General features: G+C 40.2%; 2 protein-coding genes across 2 annotated transcripts in view; one reads left to right on the top strand and one right to left on the bottom strand.

Moving 5' to 3' along the window:
* Positions 1 to 879, bottom strand: part of AASS (aminoadipate-semialdehyde synthase) — a 188,894-nt gene extending 188,015 nt beyond the window's left edge. The window contains exon 1 of the mRNA XM_053716671.1: positions 732 to 879. The gene's annotated coding sequence lies outside the window, so the exon portion shown is untranslated. The remainder of the gene's footprint in view (positions 1 to 731) is intronic.
* The window catches only part of LOC128662745 (uncharacterized), a 35,946-nt gene that overhangs the window by 656 nt on the left and 20,546 nt on the right, over positions 1 to 14,744 (top strand). The window lies entirely within an intron of this gene.

Genomic DNA, 14,744 nt, shown 5'->3' with positions numbered 1-14,744 from the left:
GGTTTATAATGCTGTTTAGCAAATGTTTTTGTTCATTTAACTTCGTTTAATTATATATTCTGTGTTGTGTGATTATTTCATTATGCTTATAATGCCGTTTAGCATTTAAAGTCTTCATTTCAAAGCTTTAAAAATAATGTATTAGGTGTTACTTATGACAATTTTGAGAGGGGCCTGGAACCGATCTCCCTCACTTCCCATTGACTTACATTATAAACTGGGTTTCAATTTACAACGGTTTCGATTTACAACCATTCCTTCTGGAACCTAACCCTGGCGTAAACTGAGGGTTATATATATATATATATCTCTATCTCTCTCCACACATACATACTGTATATATGTGTTTATAAAGGAACAATTATAGCGAAAATAGTGAAACACATTAGCCAGCAAGTTATCTTATCACAGCAATAAAAAGCTCAATTAGCTAAGTATTACTATGCTTCCGAATCACCTATAACAGCTTATGAGATTATGTTTATTGCCAGAGGTACAGACAGAAGCGTTCCTGAAATATATTGTAAAAAAACAGCATTGCTGTTGCAACCTTCCTGCATAATGTGCCTGCTTATCTCTTAACCAGTAGTTTTACTAGCAACACAAACGTAATTCATGTTAAACCACATGGAAGCTTGAGTCCTATCAAAGGCCTCCAAATACTAATAATTTGATATAAGGAAATTCACTAGAGTACCACTGAAAACAAAGACCATCATCTTGTTACTTACCTTGGATTTGATTTGTTAAAAACACGAAGGACAATACAAGACCGAGGTCACCTGACCCAGTACCAGACCTAGCCCGGTATCGACAGGGGCACGGGAGCAAGGGAAATGCTATTTACAGAACTTTACAGGCTTTAGAACGTCAGTCAGGCTTCAGCCAATCAGTCGTTCCAGTCGGGCACAGCCTTCTATACCAGCTAATAGGAGACAGGGTAAGCAGTGACACGTGCTGTGTAGAGGGGGCGTTGCCTGCATCTGCAATAGGGGGAGGTCTAAGAAGATTGGGCTACAGGCAGGTGGTGCACCCTCTGCTTCTCAGCAACTAGTAGTGGTTACATTGTTCTGCCGCTGATTCTAAATTCTATTCTAAAATATAATTGTAGCCTTCTCAGGCAATCTAAATTAAAGGATATTATTAATTTTCTTCCAGTGTGTGTATAAATATATATATATTTATTAGCATTAATATATGATACTTGCGAAAAAATACTTAACAATATTTTAATGTATTTTAATTTAATATTTATATATATATATATAAATAATGTGTGTTGGTGTAGCAATACTTGTAATGAAGGAAAGAATGTGTGTACCTGCTGGCAATCGGTGTAGTACTCTTGCTCAGCTTGTGAAAGAGAATTAAAGGGACATTAAACACCTTGTATTTACAAGACATGTCTATTCTGTTATGCTGCTATAGAACCAATTCTTAAAGGGATAGTCTTGTCAAAATTAAACTTTCATTATTCAGATAGTGCATGCAATTTAAAGCAACTTTCTAATTTACTCCACTTATCAATTTTTCTTTGATCTCTTGGTATCTTTATTTGAAAAAGCAAGAATGTAAGCTTAGGAGCCGGCCCATTTTTGGTTAAGAAGAACCCTGGGTAGCGTTTGCTGATTGGTATCTACAGTTAGCCACCAATTAGCAATCAGCAAGCGCTACCCAGGTGCTGAACCAAAAATGGGCCGGCTCCTAGGTTTAAAAGGACACTGAACTCAAATTTTTTCTTTCATGATTCAGGTAGAGCATGACATTTTAATCAACTTTTTAATATACTCCTATTATCAAATTTTCTTCGTTCTCTTGCTATCTTTATTTTAAAAGCAGGACTGTAAATCTTAGCAGCCAGACCATTTTAGGTTCAGTACCATGGATAGTGCTTGCTTATTGGAGGCTTACATTTACCCACCAATAAGCAAGCATAACCCAGGTTCTCAAACAAAAATGGGTCGGCTCCTATGCATCACATTCCTGCTTTTTAAATAAAGATAGCAAGAGAACGAAGAAAATTTGATAATAGGAGTAAATAAGAAAGTTGCTTAAAATTGCATGCTCTATCTGAATCATTAAAGAAAAAAATTGGGTTTAGTGTCCCTTTTAAATTCTTGCTTTCTTTCATGTAATTAGCAAGAGTCCATGAGCTAGTGACGTATGGGATATACATTCCTACCAGGAGGGGCAAAGTTTCCCAAACCTCAAAATGCCTATAAATACACCCCTCACCACACCCACAAATCAGTTTTACAAACTTTGCCTCCTATGGAGGTGGTGAAGTAAGTTTGTGCTAGATTCTACGTTGATATGCGCTCCGCAGCAGGTTGGAGTCCGGTTTTCCTCTCAGCGTGCAGTGAATGTCAGAGGGATGTGAGGAGAGTATTGCCTATTTGAATTCAATTATCTCCTTCTACGGGGTCTATTTCATAGGTTCTCCGTTATCGGTCGTAGAGATTCATCTCTTACCTCCCTTTTCAGATCGACGATATACTCTTATATATATATACCATTACCTCTGCTGATTTTCGTTTCAGTACTGGTTTGGCTTTCTACAACATGTAGATGAGTGTCCTGGGGTAAGTAAGTCTTATTTTCTGTGACACTCTAAGCTATGGTTGGGCACTTTTATATAAAGTTCTAAATATATGTATTCAAACATTTATTTGCCTTGACTCAGGATGTTCAACATTCCTTATTTCAGACAGTCAGTTTCATATTTGGGATAATGCATATGAATAAATCAATTTTTTTCTTACCTTAAAAATTTGACTTTTTCCCTGTGGGCTGTTAGGCTCGCGGGGGCTGAAAATGCTTCATTTTATTGCGTCATTCTTGGCGCAGACTTTTTTGGCGCAAAATTTTTTTTTCTGTTTCTGGCGTCATACGTGTCGCCGGAAGTTGCGTCATTTTTGACGTTCTTTTGCGCCAAAAGTGTTGGCGTTCCGGATGTGGCGTCATTTTTGGCGCCAAAAGCATTTAGGCGCCAAATAATGTGGGCGTCATTTTTGGCGCTAAAAAAATATGGGCGTCACTATTGTCTCCACATTATTTAAGTCTCATTTTTTATTGCTTCTGGTTGCTAGAAGCTTGTTCACTGGCATTTTTTTCCCATTCCTGAAACTGTCATTTAAGGAATTTGATCAATTTTGCTTTATATGTTGTTTTTTCTATTACATATTGCAAGATGTCCCACGTTGAAACTGAGTCAGAAGATACTTCTGGAAAATCGCTGCCTGGGGCTGGAGCTACCAAAGCTAAGTGTATCTACTGTAAACTTATGGTATCTGTTCCTCCAGCTGTTGTTTGTACTGTTTTGTCATGACAAACTTGTTAATGCAGATAATATTTCCTTTAGTACTGTTACATTACCTGTTGCTGTTCTGTCAACATCTAATACTCAGAGTGTTCCTGATAACATAAGAGATTTTGTTTCTAAATCCATTAAGAAGGCTATGTCTGTTATTCCTCCTTCTAGTAAACGTAAAAAGTCTTTTAAAACTTCTCATTTTTCAGATGAATTTTTAAATGAACATCATCATTCTGATTCTGATAATGGTTCTTCTGGTTCAGAGGATTCTGTCTCAGAGGTTGATGCTGATAAATCTTCATATTTATTTAAAATGGAATTTATTCGTTCTTTACTTAAAGAAGTCCTAATTGCATTAGAAATTGAGGATTCTGGTCCTCTTGATACTAAATCTAAACGTTTAGATAAGGTTTTTAAATCTCCTGTAGTTATTCCAGAAGTTTTTCCTGTCCCTAGTGCTATTTCTGAAGTAATTTCCAGGGAATGGAATAATTTGGGTAATTCATTTACTCCTTCTAAACGTTTTAAGCAATTATATCCTGTGCCATCTGACAGATTAGAGTTTTGGGACAAAATCCCTAAAGTTGATGGGGCTGTCTCTACTCTTGTTAAGCGTACTACTACTCCTACGGCAGATGGTACTTCCTTTAAGGATCCTTTAGATAGGAAAATTGAATCCTTTCTAAGAAAAGCTTACTTGTGTTCAGGTAATCTTCTTAGACCTGCTATATCTTTAGCGGATGTTGCTGCAGCTTCATCTTTTGGTTAGAAGCTTTAGCGCAACAAGTAACAGATCATAATTCTCATAGCATTTTTATTCTTCTTCAACATGCTAATAATTTTATTTGTGATGCCATCTTTGATATCATTAGAGTTGACGTCAGGTATATGTCTCTAGCTATTTTAGCTAGAAGAGCTTTATGGCTTAAAACTTGGAATGCTGATCTGTCTTCTAAGTCTACTCTGCTTTCCCTTTCTTTCCAGGGTAATAATCGTTTTCGTTCCTTTCGTCACAACAAGGAACAAAAACCTGATCCTTCATCCTCAGGAGCGGTATCAGTTTGGAAACCATCTCCAGTCTGGAATAAATCCAAGCCTTTTAGAAAATCAAAGCCAGCTCCTAAGTCCACATGAAGGTGCGGCCCTCATTCCAGCTCAGCTGGTAGGGGGCAGATTACGTTTTTTCAAAGAAATTGGATCAATTCCGTTCACAATCTTTGGATTCAGAACATTGTTTCAGAAGGGTACAGAATTGGCTTCAAGATAAGGCCTCCTGCAAAGAGATTTTTTCTTTCCCGTGTCCCAGTAAACCCAGCGAAGGCTCAAGCATTTCTGAAATGTGTTTCAGATCTAGAGTTGACTGGAGTAATTATGCCAGTTCCAGTTCTGGAACAGGGACTGGGGTTTTATTCAAATCTCTTCATTGTACCAAAGAAGGAAAATTCCTTCAGACCAGTTCTGGATCTAAAAATATTGAATCGTTATGTAAGGATACCAACATTCAAAATGGTAACTGTAAGGACTATCCTGCCTTTTTGTTCAGCAAGGGCATTATGTGTTTACAATAGATTTACAGGATGCATATCTGCATATTCCGATTCATCCAGATCACTATCAGTTTCTGAGATTCTCTTTCCTAGACAAGCATTACCAGTTTGTGGCTCTGCCGTTTGGCCTAGATACAGCTCCAAGAATTTTTACGAAGGTTCTCGGTGCCCTTCTGTCTGTAATCAGAGAACAGGGTATTGTGGTATTCCTTATTTGGACGATATCTTGGTACTTGCTCAGTCTTCACATTTAGCAGAATCTCATACGAATCGACTTGTGTTGTTTCTTCAACATCATGGTTGGAGGATCAATTTACCAAAAAGTTCATTGATTCCTCAGACTCAGGTAACCTTTTTAGGTTTTCAGATAGATTCAGTGTCCATGACTCTATCTTTGACAGACAAGAGACGTCTAAAATTGATATCAGCTTGTCGAAACCTTCAGTCACAATCTTTCCCTTCGGTAGCCTTATGCATGGAAATTCTAGGTCTTATGACTGCGGCATCGGACGCGATCCCCTTTGCTCGTTTTCACATGCGGCCTCTTCAGCTCTGTATGCTGAACCAGTGGTGCAGGGATCACACAAAGATATCTCAATTAATATCTTTAAAACCGATTGTACGACACTCTCTGACGTGGTGGACAGATCACCATCGTTTAGTTCAGGGGGCTTCTTTTGTTCTTCCGACCTGGTCTGTAATTTCAACAGATGCAAGCCTTACAGGTTGGGGAGCTGTGTGGGGGTCTCTGACAGCACAAGGGGTTTGGGAATCTCAGGAGGTGAGATTACCGATCAATATTTTGGAACTCCGTGCAATTTTCAGAGCTCTTCAGTCTTGGCCTCTTCTAAAGAGAGAATCGTTCATTTGTTTTGAGACAGACAATGTCACAACTGTGGCATACATCAATCATCAAGGAGGGACTCACAGTCCTCTGGCTATGAATGAAGTATCTCGAATTCTGGTATGGGCGGAATCCAGCTCCTGTCTAGTTTCTGCGGTTCTTATCCCAGGTATAGACAATTGGGAAGCGGATTATCTCAGTCGCCAAACGTTACATCCGGGCGAATGGTCTCTTCACCCAGAGGTATTTTTTCAGATTGTTCAAATGTGGGGACTTCCAGAAATAGATTTGATGGCCTCTCATCTAAACAAGAAACTTCCCAGGTATCTGTCCAGATCCAGGGATCCTCAAGCGGTAGCAGTGGATGCATTGTCACTTCCTTGGAAGTATCATCCTGTCTATATCTTTCCGCCTCTAGTTTCTTCTTCCAAGAGTAATCTCCAAAATTCTGAAGGAATGCTCGTTTGTTCTGCTGGTAGCTCCAGCATGGCCTCACAGTTTTTGGTATGCGGATCTTGTCCGGATGGCCTCTTGCCAACCGTGGTCTCTTCCGTTAAGGCCAGACCTTCTGTCGCAAGGTCCTTTTTTCCATCAGGATCTCAAATCCTTAAATTTAAAGGTATGGAGATTGAACGCTTGATTCTTAGTCAAAGAGGTTTCTCTGACCCTGTGATTAATACTATGTTACAGGCTCGTAAATCTGTATCTAGGGAGATATATTATAGAGTCTGGAAGACTTATATTTCTTGGTGTCTTTCTCATCATTTTTCCTGGCATTCTTTTAGAATTCCGAGAATTTTACAGTTTCTTCAGGATGGTTTGGATAAAGGTTTGTCTGCAAGTTCCTTGAAAGGACAAATCTCTGCTCTTTCAGTTCTTTTTCACAGAAAGATTGCTAATCTTCCTGATATTCATTGTTTTGTACAAGCTTTGGTTCATATAAAACCTGTCATTAAGTCAATTTCTCCTCCTTGGAGTTTGATTTTGGTTCTGAGGGCTCTTCAAGCTCCTCCGTTTGAACCTATGCATTCATTGGACATTAAATAACTTTCTTGGAAAGTTTTGTTCCTTTTTGCCATCTCTTCTGCCAGAAGAGTTTCTGAATTATCTGCTCTTTCTTGTGAGTCTCCTTTTCTGATTTTTCACCAGGATAAGGCGGTGTTGCGAACTTCTTTTAAATTTTTACCTAACGTTGTGAATTCCAACAACATTAGTAGATAAATTGTGGTTCCTTCATTATGTCCTAATCCTAAGAATTCTAAGGAGAAATCATTGCATTCTTTGGATGTAGTTAGAGCTTTGAAATATTATGTTGAAGCTACTAAGAATTTCCGAAAGACTTCTAGTCTATTTGTTATCTTTTCCGGTTCTAGGAAAGGTCAGAAGGCCTCTGCCATTTCTTTGGCATCTTGGTTGAAATCTTTAATTCATCATGCTTATGTCGAGTCGGGTAAAACTCTGCCTCAAAGGATTACAGCTCATTCTACTAGGTCAGTTTCTACTTCCTGGGCGTTTAGGAATGAAGCTTCGGTTGATCAGATTTGCAAAGCAGCAACTTGGTCTTCTTTGCATACTTTTACTAAATTCTACCATTTTGATGTGTTTTCTTCTTCTGAAGCTGTCTTTGGTAGAAAAGTACTTCAGGCAGCGGTTTCAGTTTGAATCTTCTGCTTATATTTTCAGTTTTTTTTCTTTATAAGATTTAAACTTTATTTTTGGGTGTGGATTTTTTTCAGCGGAATTGGCTGTCTTTATTTTATCCCTCCCTCTCTAGTGACTCTTGCGTGGAAGATCCACATCTTGGGTAGTCATTATCCCATACGTCACTAGCTCATGGACTCTTGCTAATTACATGAAAGAAAACATAATTTATGTAAGAACTTACCTGATAAATTCATTTCTTTCATATTAGCAAGAGTCCATGAGGCCCACCCTTTTTTTGTGGTGGTTATGATTTTTTTATTTAAAGCACAATTATTCCAATTCCTTATATTTATGCTTCGCACTTTTTTCTTATCACCCCACTTCTTGGCTATTCGTTAAACTGATTTGTGGGTATGGTGAGGGATGTATTTATAGGCATTTTGAGGTTTGGGAAACTTTGCCCCTCCTGGTAGGAATGTATATCCCATACGTCACTAGCTCATGGACTCTTGCTAATATGAAAGAAATGAATTTATCAGGTAAGTTCTTACATAAATTATGTTTTTTCTAATAAAAATACCAAGAGAATGAAGAAAATTGATAATTGTAATAAATTATAAAGTTGCTTAAATTGCATGCTCTATATGAATCATGAAAGTTTAATTTTGACTAGACTATCCCTTTAACTCTTTTTATACTAATTAACATATATTATAAGTAACTAAACTACACCCATCATTTGCCTTACTTAGAGGACCCAGTCTGGTAACCACTGTGATAATTTTAGTATAAAGTACATTTTGTTGCTCTTGTTATCTCATAAAGACATTTAGGGACAGCTATGCAGCAGAGTTAGCCTTGAGAAGTCCGCATGGTACATTCTGAGAATTAGAAATGGTACAATTTTCAGAGTTAAATTACATGAAAAGGGGGCAAAAAGTAATGAAAATATATTGCAAAGTTGTGTCATTACAAATAGTGATGTCGCGAATAGTTCACAGGTGAATAGTTCCCGTCGAACATAGCTTGTTTTCGTTCGCCGCGGCAGGCGAAAATATGCGATGTTCGATCCGCCCCCTATTCATCATCATTGAGTAAACTTTGACCCTGTATCTCACAGTCTGCAGACACATTTCAGCCAATCAGCAGCAGACACTCCCTCCCAGACCCTCCCAGCTCCTGGACAGCAGCCATTTTAGATTCATTCTGATCCTGCATTCTTAGTGAGAGGAGGGATAGTGTAGCTGCTGCTGATTTTATAGGGAAATTGATAGCTAGGCTAGTGTATTCAGTGTCCACTACAGTCCTGAAGGACTCATCTGATCTCTGCTGTAAGGACAGCACCCCAAAAAGCCCTTTTTAGGGCTAGAACATCTTTTTTTTTTTTTTTGGCCTGTGTAATTTTGACTGTGAAACATCAGTCTGCTAGTGTAATCTAATTGCAGTTGCCTGCCTGCAGTGCCACCACTCATATCTGTTGTAACAGTAGTGTAAATTTTGTAAAAAAAAACTATTTTGACTGTGAAACATCAGTCTGCTAGTGTAATCTATAAGCAGTTGCCTGCCTGCAAGCGTGTGTGCCAGGCCCACTTGCTAAGTGCCACCACTCATATCTGTTGTAACAGTAGTGTAAATTTTGTAAAAAAAAACTTTTTTGACTGTGAAACCTCAGTTTGCTAGTGAAATCTAATTTGCGTTGCCTGCCTGCCAGCGTGTGTGCAAGGCCCACTTGCCAACTAGTGCCCCCACTCATATCTGTTGTAACAGTAGTGTAAATGTAAAAAAAAAATTTTGACTATGAAACATCAGTCTGCTAGTGTAATCTAATAGCAGTTGCCTGCCTGCCAGCGTGTGTGCCAGGCCCACTTGCCAACTAGTGCCACCACTCATATCTGTTGTAACAGTAGTGTAAATTTAAAAAAAAAAAAACTTTTTTGACTGTGAAACATCAGTCTGCTAGTGTAATCTAATACCAGTTGCCTGCCTGCCTGCCAGCGTGTGTGCCAGGCCCACTCGCCAACTAGTGCCACCACACTACCTGAACGATATAACATCATACCTGATGTTTTAAAGCACGTTATTCCAAACAATTTAGGAATTTTAGGTGATTTATGCCCTTTATGGCTTAAAAACAGACTCTGCATCAACTATGTAATTTTCCATGGTAGTTTTGCCATGGATCCCCCTCCGGCATGCCACAGTCCAGGTGTTAGTCCCTTTGAAACAACTTTTCCATCACTTTTGTGGCCAGAAAGAGTCCCTGTGGGTTTTAAAATTTGCCTGCCTATTGAAGTCAATGGCGGTTCGCCCGTTCGCAAACTTTTGCGGAAGTTCGCGTTCGCTGTTTGCGAACGCAAAATTTTAGGTTCGCGACATCACTAATTACAAATAACTAAACATTTTATATAAAAATCCCAAGGTGTTTTCTGTACCTTTTTAAATAGGAAATATCAGTTTTTCATGATACACAGAAAAAAAGGTGTTTTGTGTATTTTATCTTTAGGTTAACTGTTATGTATGGGGGGAAAAAGAAGAAGAAATATACAGGGAGTGCAGAATTATTAGGCAAGTTGTATTTTTGAGGATTAATTTTATTATTGAACAACAACCATGTTCTCAATGAACCCAAAAAACTCATTAATATCAAAGCTGAATAGTTTTGGAAGTAGTTTTTAGTTTGTTTTTAGTTATAGCTATTTTAGGGGGATATCTGTGTGTGCAGGTGACTATTACTGTGCATAATTATTAGGCAACTTAACAAAAAACAAATATATACCCATTTCAATTATTTATTTTTACCAGTGAAACCAATATAACATCTCAACATTCACAAATATACATTTCTGACATTCAAAAACAAAACAAAAACAAATCAGTGACCAATATAGCCACCTTTCTTTGCAAGGACACTCAAAAGCCTGCCATCCATGGATTCTGTCAGTGTTTTGATCTGTTCACCATCAACATTGCGTGCAGCAGCAACCACAGCCTCCCAGACACTGTTCAGAGAGGTGTACTGTTTTCCCTCCTTGTAAATCTCACATTTGATGATGGACCACAGGTTCTCAATAGGGTTCAGATCAGGTGAACAAGGAGGCCATGTCATTAGATTTTCTTCTTTTATACCCTTTCTTGCCAGCCACGCTGTGGAGTAGTTGGACGCGTGTGATGGAGCATTGTCCTGCATGAAAATCATGTTTTTCTTGAAGGATGCAGACTTCTTCCTGTACCACTGCTTGAAGAAGGTGTCTTCCAGAAACTGGCAGTAGGACTGGGATTTGAGCTTGACTCCATCCTCAACCCGAAAAGGCCCCACAAGCTCATCTTTGATGATACCAGCCCAAACCAGTACTCCACCTCCACCTTGCTGGCGTCTGAGTCAGACTGGAGCTCTCTGCCCTTTACCAATCCAGCCACGGGCCCATCCATCTGGCCCATCAAGACTCTCATTTCATCAGTCCATAAAACCTTAGAAAAATCAGTCTTGAGATATTTCTTGGCCCAGTCTTGACGTCTCAGCTTGTGTGTCTTGTTCAGTGGTGGTCGTCTTTCAGCCTTTCTTATCTTGGCCATGTCTCTGAGTATTGCACACCTTGTGCTTTTGGGCACTCCAGTGATGTTGCAGCTCTGAAATATGGCCAAACTGGTGGCAAGTGGCATCTTGGCAGCTGCACGCTTGACTTTTCTCAGTTCATGGGCAGTTATTTTGCGCCTTGGTTTTTCCACACGCTTCTTGCGACCCTGTTGACTATTTTGAATGAAACGCTTGATTGTTCGATGATCACGCTTCAGAAGCTTTGCAATTTTAAGAGTGCTGCATCCCTTTGCAAGATATCTCACTATTTTTGACTTTTCTGAGCCTGTCAAGTCCTTCTTTTGACCCATTTTGCCAAAAGGAAAGGAAGTTGCCTAATAATTATGCACACCTGATATAGGGTGTTGATGTCATTAGACCACACCCCTTCTCATTACAGAGATGCACATCACCTAATATGCTTAATTGGTAGTAGGCTTTCGAGCCTATACAGCTTGGAGTAAGACAACATGCATAAAGAGGATGATGTTGTCAAAATACTCATTTGCCTAATAATTCTGCACTCCCTGTACTTTATTTCACCCACTTTTCCTATAAGGTAACTCTAAACATGTTCCGTTTTTCATTGTGTGCAGAGGCTGAAGTTCACCCTGCAGGATCCTTAACCTCAACTTCTTGAACTTGCTGCATGCTGCATGCGGCACATTGATAGTTTGATCAGTGCAGGATGCTTTTCAAATGGTATGATTGCAAATTTTGCTTACAAATTACTATTTTAAATATTTTTATTTGTACAGAACTATTTTTCAATGCAGTGCATAATAGCCAATGTATAACTGATGCATACATTAAAGCTACTTTAAAGGCACACTAAACACAAATTGTAAACTACATGATTATAAACCTATATATACTGTATACATTTTGCATTGAAAACTGCAGCTTTATTTTGTCAAATGATTACATTGTATTGTGTTTACTGTTTTCCCTGTCCGTCCGTCCACCCAGAACAAAAGTACCCCTGCTAACCAATCACAAACTAATATTCAGAAATAGCACAACCTCTGTTTGCATATGTGCAGACTGGGGTAGCCTGCCCGCTTGTATTCCCTTAAAGAGATACTTGTGACGTGAGTCACCAAGATCTGAGGGCATGTTATGGAACATTCTTTGGGCAGGGGGTACATGGGCTTAAGGATACCCAGAGACTGCATGGAAATGTGGAATTTATATACTGGACACCCCATGTACTTTCATAACTCGGTCTTATGTCCACGTCACCCTGTATCCATAAATACAGGATGGGTACAGGGTGTGAGTGCCCCTTGTGGGAGCAATTGTGACTGTTTAAACAAAGTGGGCATAAAGGACTTAATCGTTAATAAGAGCTGTTTTATAATTTGTAAAAGATGTATTTTATTTACATTTCAAATCTGATTGTGTCTCAGGAATCTGTCTGGGTAAACTGGTTGTGTTCCTGTGTGAATATGTTAACTAGACTGCCCAAAATCAGACTGTCTAAATAAACTTTCTTCCCCAGTTAATTAACTTGATATGTTAATCTGTTTTACCTGTGAATAGACAATGGTTAGAGGTTTGATGTATTGTTCATATGTTTGCTTTACTGTTTAACCAATTCCCTCTCTAACCTGAAGCTCTGTGATTCTGGAATGCCAGGGTGTATAAATATGTGTGCTGCTTTTAAATAAAGTGTTCATTTTGTGTTCAGACCACTGAGTGTTGTCTCAGTTCTGTTCACCTCTATAACTTTAGACTGCGGTCAAAGGGAGATACCAGGAGCTATTGCTCTGGATAAATGGATGTCCAGGACAACGGAAGCATTCTGATGGAGGTACTCATTCGGGTACCAGGTACCAGGCGGTCCGTCACATTTGGTGGCAAGCAGTGGGATTGATTTCTTGTCCTGCTAACAGAGGAGGAGCGGCACCTTCACCCGCAGCTATGGAAGCGGAGCTCCTATGGCGAATGCAGCAAGTGCTGACCCACCTTGACAAACCTGTTTCTGCACAGGACAAGCTAGGATGGAGGGATGTGCTGCCTAGCTATCAGTCCCTTAGCAGCACTTCAAAGATGTGTCAACAGCAGGCAGTGAAGGATCGCAGCCAGACTATAATGGAAGAAGCAGAGGAAAAATTCCACAACAGAGTGCAGAGAAGGTTGTCAATCTATGGAGCCAACCCATTCGAAGCAGCAGTCCGGGTAATGAACACCGAGGTGGTGAATCAGATCACCAGGTATCGGAATATTTGGACGGCTGAGATGCTGGGATCAGATACCTCTAAATGGGAAGTTCTAATATGGGACTTTGAGCGGCAAGTCAAAGTCGCCCTAGCTGTGCTAGGAGGGCCAGTTCCAGAGGAGAAGTGCCTAGAATCTCGAGGATCGGTACAGAGCGTCATATGGGTTTGCAAACAGGTGGCCGTCAAGGGCAGAAATGCACTATTCACCGGAAGGTGATGACTTTTTGGCGACCCTGCTTATTATGGGAAGCATTTAAGGAGAAAGTTGACTTTGGCAGTCCCGAGGGATATCAATTCTAGGACATTCAAAGCAAGAGGCAGGAGCTATTACAGCCATCGGAAGCACTTGCCTTAGAGCCTGACCTGACATGGCTTATCTATCAGGAATGGTACCTTGAGGTGGATTACCTAGAACTGCTGGAAAGTGGTACTTTACTTACTTCAATGGCAGCGGATCTAGTGGACTTAATATCCACGGATGTTGGTCCGGGAGGTGTGGATGAGACAGTGGTATCCACATGTGGAGTGCAGGGATACAGGGAAGTCGGCCCAGATCCCCCAACCCCCTGGTATGGGGGCCCTAGTCACCCTGTTATCTCCCCAGCTGGACCCAGAGATTGTGGATTTAATTTACTTTTCTTCTGAGATGTCAGATGCGGATTACCCAGCAGAAGAGCAGGCAACAGGGCAGAGTGCTGTTGGCCTCTGCCCATCCCTAACCGGCGCCCCAGAAAACAGGAATGACAGCCTCACGCTGGCAGAGGTACCGGAGGAGCATGCAGAAATCCCGGCGGAAGAGCAAGCAATGGGAGATTCCTATCCAGTACTAGTGGATGGGACTACAGTCTCCACCTGTATTCTCCAGGGATACGGGGCAGTTGGCCCAGATCCACAACAGCATGTTGGAGTGAGCCCAGCCACCCTGTCTTCTCTCCAGCGACTGAAAGGACTCCAGGGAGAAGGGACAGTCGGCACTTCTCCCCAGCAGCGGGTCTGTTCTATGAGAGAGGCAGAGGTCGGCCGGTTGAGTGATGCTCTGTTTGGGACAGTTTGTTTGGGGTACTGTGTGGATACGGGCATTGGGGAAATGGATCTACGGACTAACTTTGAAGTTAACCCATATGGGGTCTCCTCCTGTGTTAGTCTCCTTCCGAAGGGGGAGATATGTTATGGAACATTCTTTGGGCAGGGGGTACATGGGCTTAAGGATACCCAGAGACTGCATGGAAATGTGGAATTTTATATTCTGGACACCCCATGTACTTTCATAAATCTGTCTTATGTCCACGTCACCCTGTATACATAAATACATTATGGGTACAGGGTGTGATTGCCTATTGTGCAAGCAATTGTGACTGTATAAACCAAGTGGGCATAAAGGAATTGATAGTTAATAAGAGCTGTTTTATATATTGTAATAAGATGTATTTTATTTAAATTTCAGATCTGATTGTGTCTCAGGAGTCTGTCTGGGTAAACTGATTGTGTTCATGTTTTTTTGTGTTATTATGAGTGTAACTTTACTCTTAAATGTATTTTTGATGTGTTTTGTGACACCTTTTTGTTTGGCAAAACAGTTAACCAGAGCTCTTGAGGTTGC

Source organism: Bombina bombina, chromosome 6 (genome assembly GCF_027579735.1).
Source record: "Bombina bombina isolate aBomBom1 chromosome 6, aBomBom1.pri, whole genome shotgun sequence".
Lineage (NCBI taxonomy): Eukaryota > Metazoa > Chordata > Amphibia > Anura > Bombinatoridae > Bombina > Bombina bombina.
The sequence above is the reverse complement of the archived record's forward strand: the minus strand, read 5'-3'. Positions and strand labels throughout refer to the sequence as shown.